The sequence below is a fragment of the Canis aureus genome, chromosome 32 (assembly GCF_053574225.1).
Source record: "Canis aureus isolate CA01 chromosome 32, VMU_Caureus_v.1.0, whole genome shotgun sequence".
Classification (NCBI taxonomy): Eukaryota; Metazoa; Chordata; class Mammalia; order Carnivora; family Canidae; genus Canis; species Canis aureus.
In genome coordinates, this window is record NC_135642.1 from 43,845,636 (window position 1) to 43,859,112 (window position 13,477).

The 13,477-nt window shown below is 37.6% G+C and overlaps 1 protein-coding gene across 41 annotated transcripts in view; it reads left to right on the plus strand.

Moving 5' to 3' along the window:
* Positions 1 to 13,477, plus strand: part of PEAK1 (pseudopodium enriched atypical kinase 1) — a 293,696-nt gene that overhangs the window by 69,902 nt on the left and 210,317 nt on the right. For 7 of the 41 annotated variants that reach the window (XM_077882002.1, XM_077881998.1, XM_077882020.1 and 4 more), the window contains one exon: positions 4,592 to 4,694. The exons of 31 other annotated variants lie outside the window; for them this stretch is intronic. The gene's annotated coding sequence lies outside the window, so the exon portion shown is untranslated. Of the gene's footprint in view, positions 1 to 4,591; positions 4,741 to 13,477 lie in introns of all 41 variants that reach the window. 3 more of the 41 variants (XM_077882019.1, XM_077882015.1, XM_077882004.1) reach the window with 1 other exon arrangement.

A 13,477-nucleotide genomic window follows, 5' to 3' on the forward strand; every position in this document is an offset into this window, starting at 1 on the left:
AGACAACGAACAGTGGGGAAGGGGCAGAGAGAGAGAGAGAGAGAAACAGATTCCCTGCTTAGCAGGGAGTCCAATGTGGGCCTTGATCCCAGTACCTGGAGATCATGACCTGAGCGAAAGGCAGATGCTTAACCAGCTGAGCCACCCAGGCACACCAAGTGCTTTCCCTTTCTATATTTCCATTATGATTTGTACACATTTCTGTTTTAGCATTTGTTTATCATATAATATTTGCATATCTGTAAGCCATATCCTCTGCCTCCAAAAGCAAGGCTGATATAATTCAGCATGATGTTTCCAGGTATTTCCACTAAAAGTACCTGGCACACATTAAGTGCTTAATAAATGTGTGTTGAATGAATATTTTTTCCAAATATTTTATTATTTGAGAGAGAGAACGTACATGTGCTAGTGAGCAGGGGGAGGGAGATGAGAAGGGAGGGAATCTTAAGCTTCTCCCTGCTAAGCACAGAACTGAATCTCTGTACCCTGAGATCATGAAACCTGAGCCAAAATCAGGAAGCTGATGCTCAACGAACTGAGCCACCCAGTCCCCCTATATATTGTAATTGGTAAAGTGCTTTAAGTGTGAATTGCTCTAAATAGAAGAATGTGTTTATATACTCTTACGTGTCCAGGGTGATTGAGGAAGGAACTATTCCAATAATTGATTATGCTATGTAATAACCAATTAAAAATTATCTTTAGATCTGTCTTTATTAACTTATAAAATGCCTCAGCCTGTTCATTCTAAATGAATTATATAGCTCTTTTAGAGTCGTGGCTGAGGAAGCTGTAAGAAATCAAGTAGGGTGCTTTGTCACAAGCTGGTGTTTTTTTTCCAGTTGAATTTCTAACACACTTACTCTCTTATTTTGATTATCTAAAGGGTTCATAATTACATTATTATCAAATGCAGTTTTAAAAATGCTCAGAAAACAGACAAGCAACCTACTTGGAGGTGTGTGCAGTTGTCTCAGTTCACCAGACAACTTGGTGCACTTAGGCTGTGCCCTCTACTCTATTCAGTGACAGTCCTTGCTGAGCCCAAATGAAGTCTTATGAACTGAGCTAAGCAGTTAATTAGATGGCGTTCTCTGGCCATGACTATTTCAAGAGTGCTTGATTCCCACCCAAATTATATATTTATTCTTCTCTCATTCATATGAAAGTAATGTAAGTGGCTGCAATTCATTTGTGTATGGATTTAATGGTTCTCTTCTACTCTCACCTGCCCAACAACAGTGTTGCCAATTATTATTTTGAAGACTCAGAAATTACATTTATGCATGTGGACCTGCATTTTCATATCTTTCAAAGTGACTTTTTACAAAGGCCTCTTTGGCATAGGGAAAATACTCTCCTTGTATTTGTACAAATGACCTGAAAACCATCATGGTGGTTGAGCTCTGACTTTGCTGTGTCATATTCTCTTGTTAAACCTAGAAATCCTCCTGCAAAACTTGATCCTTTTTAAAGCAGATATGTATTTTCTCAGTGACATCCAGAAACACGTTATGTAAATATGACTGTTCTTATAATATTGTTCAATTGGATCATCTCTGCACGAATCCTTTTCTTTTAATGAGTTTCCCAGCCTATCTGTCCCTTTAGCTGAATAATAATGGAGTATTTGTAACATAATTACTTCATGAAAATGAATCATTTTGACTTAAGTATAAGAACTGATTGACCGGGATCCCTGGGTGGTGCAGCGGTTTGGCACCTGCCTTTGGCCCAGGGCGCGATCCTGGAGACCCGGGATCGAATCCTACGTTGGGCTCCCTGCATGGAGCCTGCTTCTCCCTCTGCCTGTGTCTCTGCCTCTCTCTCTCTCTCTGTGACTATCATGAATAAATAAATAAAATCTTTAAAAAAAAAAAAACTGATTGACCTAAGGGTTAACTTGAAAATCCTACTTGAAAGAAAATAAAGGATTGATGAAGCAATTTTTAAGGCTGTGTGTATTAGGGTCGTTGATGATAGAAACAATGGACTTCTGAATTGAGTATGTTAAAATATTCAGCAACTCACTAACCCAGCTGTTCTGTTTAAATAATCTGTGAATAAACAATAAAAATAATCCTTGCTACTTTATATTAAGCAAGTATCAGTAGAGGTTTTAATTTGGGTATATATCAAAAGACTTGTCATTTTAACGTTTAGAAGCTGATTGATTCTATTAAATACAGAATGGAAACCTTTATGTCTTTATAGTATGACTTTAAAAATAATTATCTGAATTTAAAAATATGATTGGCATACTTTTTTGTATAAGTCAAGTTATGAGTGAGAAAGATTTTTCAATCTCTATTTTAAGTGAAGCAGTATTCTGTGTCCTAGGTTTTGCTTGTGGTTCCATCACTAACTACTAGCTGGCTGTCTTTGCTTTGCTTTCTCAGCAGTCAAATTAAGTTTTTTATGGTGAAGATCAGTTGGATCTTCAATATATGAAAGTGCTTTGTGAATATACATCACATTTAGGAGTTTTTAGCCCCTTCTCTGCCTTGCTTTTTGTCATGTTCTGTGAGCTTTTGTTTTTTTATAAGTGAAACAAGAATTTGACCTGTATATTCAACTCCAGAGGTATTATTTACATGTGTTTAGCTCTTATAACCTGTAATTTATGATTATTTTTCTCTTTTTTTAAACATATATTTGCCTCTATCCCCCTTCAACGATTACCAGTAATAAGACTGGAATGCATTAATCTTCACCTGTTATATTTCATTTAATCTCTATTAATCTTGTGAGAGTGGATGGTAGTAGCCTCATTTTACTGATGAGGAAGACTAAGGTTTAGGAAGTGATAGCGGTGGTATTCTAGTCTCTGATGCTAATGTTCTTTTTTATTAAAAATTAAGCATGCAGTTTATGTGAAGGCACATTGCCACATACCTCATCTAAAGCAAGATTTTGATCTCTATTGTTTTCCTGTTCTTTTTTTTCTTTTTTTTTTTTTTAAGTGAATAGTTAGAACCTTACCAAAAGTGCTTTTGTGGGGAAAAAAATGCAGGGAAAAAAAATTGCTATCTGTTTAATAGCAATAAGCATAGTTTGTGAATTTTAACATTATAGTACCATTACAAAAAAATCTGGTTAGCATTATACAACATACACAATATACCTGGGAATATCTCAATGCCAGAATATAGTTTGTCCTTCAAATAGATGAATTAGCTCTGTTTTCTCTCTTTTTTTTTTTTAAGATTATTTATTTATTTATGCATGAGAGACACAGAAAGAAAGGCAGAGACACAGGCAGAGGGAGAAGCAGGCTCCATGCAGGGAGCCTGACGTGGGACTCGATCCCAGGACCCCGGGGTCACGCCCTAGGCCGAAGGCGGCGCTAAACTGCTGAGCCACCCGGGCTGCCTGTAGCTCTGTTTTCATAGGTAGATTTTATTCTTAAAATACAGCATCATTTAATGTTACACATTTAAACCCAAAAGACTTGCTTTGTGCTTGCTAGAAAAGGAAAACAGGTGATCTAAATACTTACTAAATTTTCTGTTTTTAAAAGTCCTAGTTTATTTTGCGATTCCAGTAAGATGGTTACGTGTGGCCAAATTTTCTGAAATTGCTAAAAATTTCTATTCTAGGAGGGTATTATTTTATGGTATCTATATTTTACATTTAAAGTTTGAAAAAGAAATCCTTGGACTATCTGAAATGAGTAGGTCAGGCAGAGATTAGGACAAGGATATTCAGAAATATTAATTTCTGTCTAAAGTTCATTTATGAGTTCTGCATTTTAACATTTCCTTAATAAGCCTCAGATAGCCCCTTGTCCAGGTATGCCAGTCCTAGACATTCATCTTACTTAGGACACTACAGCGGTGGTTCAGCCGGGACTCAGAAACCTCTGCTCTTGGGACATTTCTTTAACTCATGTTTCTCTTTTTTCTGTTGAAAGTTTCTTAGTGGTCATTACTAATCCAAAAATGAGGTCCCATGAGTAGCTCACTGATCATAATTTTTATTCTTTTCTTGCCAACTGATGGCTTTGAAATGGCCGTGGGCACTTTGAGGAGACCTATCTGCTGCCATTCTTGACCCTGTTCACAAAACACAAGCCACCTTGGCCTTCTTTTCTCTTCTGGACACCAAGTTCATTCCAGCTGCAGGGTCCTTCTACTACTTGTCCCTCTGTAGGGAATGGTCTTCCTCACACTTGCTTGGCTGCATCCTCTTTGACACTGAAGTGTCAGCTTTACGTGTCCCTTCTTCAAAGAGGTTTACCCGGACAGCTCACTGGAAGTTGCTCCTACAACACTCTTTATTACATGGCCGTATTGTATTTTCTTCTTCACACCTAATGATTGAGCGAGTTATTTCTCCTTTATCTTCTCTCTGACCGGGATAGGGAGGGACATTCTGTTTTGCTCACTATTATATTGCTAGAACCTAACAACAGTGTCTGCCACAGTAGGAATTCCAGTAAATGTTTGTAGAATGACCAAATGAATACGTGCTTTTTCTATTAGCTTTTTATAAAATTCTTTTTTTTTTTTGGTAGTCAGGAAGGTCCAATTAGTGTTTTTGCAATGTGTGCTTATTATGTACTTTTGACAGTTTTGTCTTCCTTCAGTGTTTTGTTCCCCTAGTTGAATTCTTCAGAGGAAGAGCGAAAGAGCCTTCTAGTTTTCAAACTCTTGAGGCGTGACTGTTTCAATTTATCTCCTGCTTACCAGGTGCGTGTGGGAGCTGGGGCGGCATGGTCACAAATGCAATTAACAGGTACGAGAATTGGTTCCTAACAGCTGCTTCAGTCCTGCTTGCGTTGGCCTCTTCCCAAGGGGACTGTCTCTGTCAGCCTAGCAAAATGAAATTGCCTGCCCATAAATAGTTTTTTCAAGGATTATAAAAGAGGAACAAATTCGGGGTTTATGAAATGAGTTAAAATGTGTCAAAAGAATAGAACAGGCTAATGACCTGCTGCAGCAGTTTGAATTCTGAGGCACAGCAGCAACATTTATCTTCACAAGATTTGACATTGAAACTGTAGCACTTTTAGTTCTGTTGAAATGATTTTATTATGCCAAAAGGGTAGAGTTAATAACTTATTTATTGGTGTTGGTGAGGAAAATGACAATTCTGTAAAATATTTTTGACCCTCAGAGCTTTGGTTTGTAACATAGATTTTGAGTCCTTGCTCCTTCAGTTAACGCTACGGGAGGGGGTAGGTTTTAGGAAGAATGCACCTTGATTTCTTTTCCATTTCACTCACCACCTGTTTAATTCATTCAGTCTGGGTTGCATTTGACAGTGATAGTGTTAACCATTGCTACGTGCCATAACCAGTATATCCATTTAAAAAATGCATATAAGTGGTTTTTATATGAACATTATGCCAGTTCTGGGTTTATATTGACATGCTCAGTGTTACATCGTTTGATAAAGTTTATTTGATGTGATTCACAATCTAAGCTAGTTGTGGAATGTGCTCCCCTTAAAAGTTGCCTTCTGATCAGTACTCCCTTCCTTTCATTCTTTTGTAATCTCTAGCCTTTCATGAAGCTGAGTTTGTGTCTGAATTGAATTCTAGTTTAATATTTTGTTTCAAAATAAGAGGCTGCTTCTATGAAGGTATTAATATAGGTTTTGAATGAATGAGATGTGCCTTTGTTATGCTAGTGTGGTGACTTCTGGTGGATCTCTAGATAGCTATAGGATGGAGTCTTGTCACCAGAAACAGTGACCACATGATTAGAGGGTTGGGACTTCAGGCCAGTCTGACTTCACAGGAGGGTGGGTAAGGTTTGGAGCGGGAGTCCAGTCATGTGATCAGCCAGTGATTTAATCAGTCATGCCTATTTAACGAAATCCCAATAAGAACTCTGGACACCAAAGCGGACCATCTTGATTGGTGAATATATTGATGTACTGGGAGGATGACACACACTGACTCGTGGAGAGAGGGCATGGAAGTTTTTCATTTGGGGACCTCCCCCTTCCACCTTGTCCTCTGTATATCCTCTATAATAAAACTCTAATTAGATGTATAATACTTTCCTGAGTTCTATGACTTGTCCTAGCAAATTATCAAACTGAGGATCATAGGAATTCCTGAATTTATGGTCAGATGATTAGAAATGCTGGTGGCCTGGGGATTCCTGAAGTACAGGTGGCATCGGAAAGAAGTGCAGTCTTGGTTGGAATAATGCCCTCTGTACTGGTGGATGGTTTGTGCTGGAATTGAACATTGCAGTACGCTCATTTAGGATTGAAACAGAATAGTGATATACATTTGTTATAATTAATGAACCAATATTAATACATTATTTAAAAAGTTAATAGTTTGCATTAGAGTTCATTCTTTATGTTGTACGGTTTCATGGGTTTTGACAAATCTGTAATGTCATGGATCTATTATTACAATGTCACACAGAATAGTTTCACTGCTCAGTAAATCCCATGTTCCACTTATTTATCCCTCCTCCTCTTGCTCCTAAACTCCACTCATCTTTTACTGTCTCTGTAGTTTTGTCTTTTTCAGACTGCCATACAGTTGGAATCATATACTATGTAGTCTTTTCAGACTGACTTCTTTCACTTAGCAATATGCTTTTAAGGTTTCGCCATGTCTTTTTGTGGCTTGATAGTTCATTTACTTTTATTGCTGAATAATATTCCATTGTGTGGATTTATCACAATTTATCCATTTAGCAATTGAAGGATATCTTGATTGTTTCTGAGTTTTGTTCATAATTTTATTATGAATAAAATTGCTATAAATATTTGTATGCAGATTTTTGTATGGGCATTTGTTCGCAAATCAGAGTGCATTGTTGGATCATATAGTAAGGCTAAGTTTACTTTTGTACGAAACTGCCAAACTGATTTTGCAAAGTAACTTACCGTTTTGCATTACCACTGATAATGAAGGAGAGTTCCTATTGCCCCAAATCCTTGTCAGCATTTGGGGTTGTCGATGTTTTGAATTTTAGCCATTCTAAAAGGTGTATATAGTGTCTTGTGTGTGTGTGTGTGTGTGTGTGTGTGTGTGATGTCTTTGTTCTAATTTTTTTTAAGACAGAGTGTGCACGTGAGTGGGGGATGGAGAGGAGAGGGAGAGGGAGAGAGAGAATCGCAAGTAGGCTTCCATGCTCAATGTGGAGCTGGCCTCAGGGCTTGATTTCATGACCACAAGATCACAACCTGAGCTCATGACATGAGTCAAAACCAAGAGTTGGACGCTTAACCTACTGAGCAATCCAGGCACCCCTCTTGTTCTAATTTATAATTCCCTAATGGCATTGATGTTGAGCATTTCTTCATATGTTTATTTTCTATATATCTTTTTTGGTTAGGTGTTTATTCAAATCTTTTGTCCACTTTAAAAAACTTTTTTTTTTAAAAAAAGATTCATTTATTTGAGAAAGAGTGTGTGTGTGCATGTGTGTGTGTGCAGGGGGAGGGGCAGAGGGAGAGGAAGAGAGAAACTCAAGCATATTCTGCGCAGAACCCCACGCCCAGCTCCATCTCACAACCCTAAAGTCATGCCCTGAGCAGAAACTAAGAGTCAGTCCTTAACTGACTGCACCACTTACCAAATGGCTTTATAAAATATTAACATGTTACCTTGTAAATCTACATTAAATTTAAAATCAAGTTGAGACCCCTGTGAAACCCTCTTAATCTCCTCTCTCTCCAGTGTTGCTATTTGGGGAGTCTACCTTTTATAGATTTCTTTCTGAGGGCTCTTTTTAAATTGTAGATTTTCTTTACTGTAGCCACCAGTTTCTGAAGAGAGCACCATTTGTAGGTTAAATCAGAAGATCTTTATAATTCAGGGTGGAGGTGAAACTATAGTTTCCTCCCCTAGCCTGAGGAAAGTGACTTGATTTCTGTAGGGGGAAGAATTGAACCTAGTTAATTATTTATGCCAGTTTCATCCAGTGAAAGCAGAAGCCGTCAGTTCTTTGCAGAATTTTCTGTGGCCTAAATTAAATCTGTACCATACAAGATTGCCATCTTTAGAGAAGGTACTCCCATTGCTGTATTAATTGTGCATGCTAACTTGTCACTGTTGATTTGATTATTATAGCCCATTTTATAACTTTTAACTGATGGATAATTTGAGTTCTGTAGCAAAAGAAAAAAAAAACAACTTGAATTTTACTGTTTGTACACATTTGAAAAATAATGATCTCCTTCTTACACCAAAATCATTTATTATAGGTTCCAGAAAGCTGTCTAATGACATTTCCAATCAAGATTATTTTTCAATTGACATCTTGAAAAATCTATTATGTTGTAAAGTATCATTGGGATATTCAGTTGTAATTTAATGAGAATACACTAATATGCCAAGATAAGTGACCTTCATTTTTTAAAAAAAATTTTTATTCATTTATTCATGAGACACACACACAGAGAGAGAGAGAGAGAGAGAGAGGCAGGGACACAGGCAGAGGGAGAAGCAGGCTCCATGCAAGGAGCCCGATGTGGGACTTGATCCTGGGACTCCAGGATCACGGCCTGGGCTGAAGGGAGGCGCAAACTGCTGAGCCACCCACGGATCCCCGAGAAGTGACCTTCAAATCCCTGCTCTTCCTACTCAACTCTTAAATGAAATGCTGGTTTGGTTTCTCTCCTTGTGTCCGTCTTCTTCCATATGTTCCAAATTTTGTCTCTTTACCCCTCTTCTATTAAGGCTGTGTTCATGTTGGTGCTGCACTAATAGAGGGGTACTGAAAAATGACTTTTTCCTACTAAATTTTCTAGGGTTCATTTTTTTGTGTGATACCATGGTTTTAGATACCATCTTATTCAGGAATTGATCCATGGCAAATGTTTTGTAACATGAGTTAGTGTAGATTCTCATTACAAGAGTTTGGTGTATCTTCTGTTTGGAATTTTATGTTCAGGATCTTTATATTACAGGTGATATACTCAATTAATCTCAGGGTGTATTAGATCTATTAATTTCTGACAAATAATCAAATTCTAAATTTGGTCATGTAGTTACTTTAGGTTGATTATAATCTCAGTGATTATTCTTCCTTGATTTTTAAAAATCAATATTTACTGAAGTTTTCTTCTTTCAAATTAGTGAAATATTTTGGCTCCTTTACAAATAAATGATATTATTTTTGTCTTAGTATACATAGAACAGTTTTTTTTTTTTTTTAAATAGAGTTCTCATGACTAAATTGTCTTGTCCTGTTTGAGTTTATTAGGATTTTCTTTGTTCCGCTACCCATTTGCCTCACTTCAGGAGCTTAGAATCCTGCTTCTCACTGCTGGCATCCTGAGTGCTAGACCCATCTCTTGATTGGCTATTTTGTTGTCTTTAACTTACTCTTCTCCTATTGCTACTCATTTTGCTTCCTCCCATAAACACTCACTCTAATCTAGTTAATAGGTCTGTAGATATTTGTGTATCTTTGGAAAACACATAGTGTTTTTTTCTGTGTGTAAGTTTGTAATTTTCATAAATGGCATTTGGCTGTATATCTCATTTTACTTTATTTTATTTAATTCATCCCTATACTTAAATGATCTATCTTTGTTGCTGTATATAATTCTGGTTCATTACTTCTGAAGGTTGTAGAGTACTCTATCACGTGCATACTCTTATCCATGCATACTACGTATCCATCTTACTTATATACTCCCCTAGTGGCGTTCATGTACTATAAGAAATACTGCAATAATAATCTTTATTTTATGGAGATATAAAGAATAGTGGTATTGGTGGGTTGTTGGGAGCCCATTATAAAATTTACTAAGTATTTCCAAATTGCTCTGTAGAACAGCCAGACAGGTTTTTTTTTTTTTTTTTTTTTAGCCAGACAGTTTTTACCCTTTGAGCTGTACAGGAGGATTCAGACCATTTTCCATGTAAAGAACTTGTCAACCAAATTGGCCTGAAGAGTTGCTTTTATGGACATGATTGATAAACTCCCAAATTATTTGTCTGTGAATAAGATAAAACCAAAGTAGGTTACTGTCAGCCCTCTCCTAGAAAGCTACCATGATTCCTGATAGTGGTCCCTGTAAAGGGAGATTTATGAGAGAATATGAGGGTGAGCCCTCATTTCCAAATAACTGTGTAGCTCAGCAAGCTGTGAATATTAGGTTTTTTGTCCCCAGGATAGTTCTGATAATACAAATGAGAATGAGGCAGAACCTTTGCTCCTGAAGCTCTTTGTGGGACAAGTGGGTGCAGTATTTTGTGGTTATCTTTTAGGGATGATCTCTTTGCCTCTTCTGTGAGAAGTTGGCTCTGGCCATAGCATCCATCCTTGGGTCATCATTATTCTTTATACCTTGCTTTCTAAAATTAAGACTTATGGAGTCCTGGGTGGCTCAGTTGCTTAAGCACCCGACTCTTGATTTTGGCTCAGGTCATGATCTCAGGGTCATGAGACTGAGCCCCGTGTGGATGCCAGGCTGGGTGTGGAGCCTGCTTAGGATTCTCTCTCTCCCTCTCCCTCTGCCTCTTGCCCCTGAGCATGTGCTAGCTCACTCTTTCTCTCAGAAAAAAAAAATAAAAATAAAAATAACATAAATTTAAATTAAATTAAAGGTTATTGGTACCTGGTCTATTGACTATGACCATTCGGGATCCCACCAGTCCATCCATCCTATCCTATCTAGGAAGGTAAAAGCCTTCCTAGAAAGGGATGTTGTTAGTGTGATGTTTACATTCTGAAGTGTGATGATTGGGGTGGGAGGGATGGTATGTTATAAGTTCCTTTGAATTGGCAAAGTGGAAATCAGAAAATATTATCTAGAAGTATGAATTAATTAAATGTAGTAAGAGGCAGAATGAATACAGATAATAGTGTTGGGCAAAGTAGCAGACAAAACACATTTCCCATTCTTTACTCATCTCACTTACAATTGAAAAGATCAATAGATAAATACATAGGTGGGGGAAAAAACCTGCATGTGTGTTAGAAGCTAGTGCTTGATGCTGCTTATATGCAAGAAAACCCTGGATAATTTTTGGTAAACAGTTCTCCAAGGTAGGAGCACTTCTAACTTGGGAGAGACAGGGGTACCTGGCTGACTCAGTCAATAGAGCATGCAACTCTTGATCTTAGGTTATGAGTTCAAGCCCCATGTCAGGTATAGATATTACTTAAAAAGCAAATCTGAAAAATTAGAAGAATATATTAACTTCGGAGGGGCAAAATCTTCATGAATAGTTTCACAAGTCACAATATTTAAATTTCTGTCTTGTCTCTTAGACCAGAGGTATTTGTACTTTAAAAATAGTGTTCACACACACACACACACACAAAAAAAATAGTGTTCACAGACCCAAGGTTTCCTGCCTGTACTTCCCTGGAAGGTGCCTGTCCATAGAAGTGGCCTCATCACTAAGTGTGCAGCTGTCAGGACCATTATTTTAAACTCTCTCTGGTTGCTTGTCTCCCAATTAGCAATCTCATGAGGCTTTTGTTCAGTTATTGAAAGCTGAGTATCAGTTATGAGAAGGGAGCAATCTGATAGGATTCCAAAGGGATGGAAAATATAGTTACCAAATTAAAATCTGCTCTGGATGCAGTGAGTAGCAAATTAAATACTGAGAAAGACAAATCTTTGGTGGAATCTTTTCCAGAGTATAGGCAAAGGGTGGGGAAATGAAAATGACTGGAAAATAAAACAAATGGAGGATAAGTCAGGAGATAAAATGTAAAAATAATAGGAATTTCAGAAAGCAAGAGATGGAAGATACATTTTCCAAAGAAATAATAGAAGAAAACATTGCTGACTTAAAATTAATGAGAAATATGAAAGTATATTCTTCTGGACTTTTCCAAATTTGGAGGCATTTCTTCTAGCAACTGTATGAAAGGAACTGAATTGATGGTGGCACAGAGAGCCAACCTCTAAATGCTCACATGAAAGAGCAGACTGACTGCCTGGGCCATATGTGAAAGAGATGCTGAGTAAATCCCACTAAATGTCCTCCACTTCTGAGGAACAAGAATAAGCAGGAACAACAGGTAGAAAGCCAGCAAAATGGGAGGACTTCTTCTAGGATAAAGGTAGTCAGGACCCAAAAGAATGTATGGTGGGATATAATCATTAGAAAAAGAAAGTTTTAAATTGTTATTCACAGGTGATATGATGATTGACCTAAAAATGGAAGAAAATTATTACCTGAAAATCTATTTGAACCAATTGAGTATACTGAGATCAGTGACTTTACAGTATTCTAGTAATATCTAGTTAGAGGCTGCATTGGGGAAAAAAATACAAGTATTTATAGGGAAAACACCTAAGAAAGTAGAGAAATTATTTTAAGTAAACTTAATTTTATAGCAGAACAAAAAGAGACTTGAAGAAGTAGAGAGATTAATTAAGCGTGCTTCTGATTAGGAAGATTCGGTATTATATGGTTTCTTTCCAAATCTATGAATTTAATGCAGTTCTAGTAAACATTCTAACCAGACTTTTTTTTTTTTTTAAAGATTTTATTTATTCATGGGAGACACACACAGAGAGAGAGGCAGAGACATAGACAGAGGGAGAAGCATGCAGGGATCCTGATGTGGGACTGGATCCCAGGACCCCAGGATCATGCCCTGAGCCAAAGGCAGATGCTCAACCACTGAGCCACCCAGGGATCCTTCTTACCTGCCTTTTTGATCAGGGGTGGTCTTCCTCTCCCTTTGCTCCTCTTCCCTGCTTGTGCTCTCTGCACCCATCCCCCTGCTGAATAAACAAATGAAAAATCTTAAAACAAAACAAAACCCTAGAGTTTATAAATCCAAGTGAATATTTACTTCTTCAAATAAATCTGAGAATAGATGCCAGTGTGGAAGATGTTGCCTAGAAACAGTCACTGTTGGGCAGCCCCGCGGTTTAGTGCCGCCTGCAGCCCAGGGCATGATCCTGGAGACCCGGGATCGAATCCCACATCGGGCTCCCTGCATGGAGTCTGCTTCTCCCTCTGCCTGTGTCTCTGCCTCTCTCTCTCTCTCTCTCTCTCTCTGAATAAATAAATAAATCTTAAAAAAAAAAAAAACAGCCACTGTTATTAACTGATAAAATTTTTATCTTCCTTAAGCTTTTCTATTAAAAAAAAAAAAAACTAGTAAGAATCAAACACTTTTGTTTTTAAAGGTTTTATTTATTTGAGAGAGTGAGCAAGCACGAGCCAGGGGTCAGGCCAGCGAGGGGCAGAGGGAGAGGGAGAAGCAGACTCCCTGTTGAGTAGGGAGCCTGACACCTGGCTCAATCCCAGGACCTTGGCATGATGTGACCAGAGCCACCCAGGTGCCCCAAGAGTCAAACAAATTAAATGAAGTAGTATATGGTGGTCATGTCTTACTTTGTAGGTTCAGGAAACATAATCAGCTTTTGTGTTTTGATAAAAAGACCCAAATATTCATTGTTGGTAAGGAGAAATATGGTCTTATACGGGTAGAATAAATTAATACAGCCATTCTTTAGGACAGTTTAAGGAAAAAAAGCATTCATGATCTAGATGCCTTCTGACCCAACAATTTTA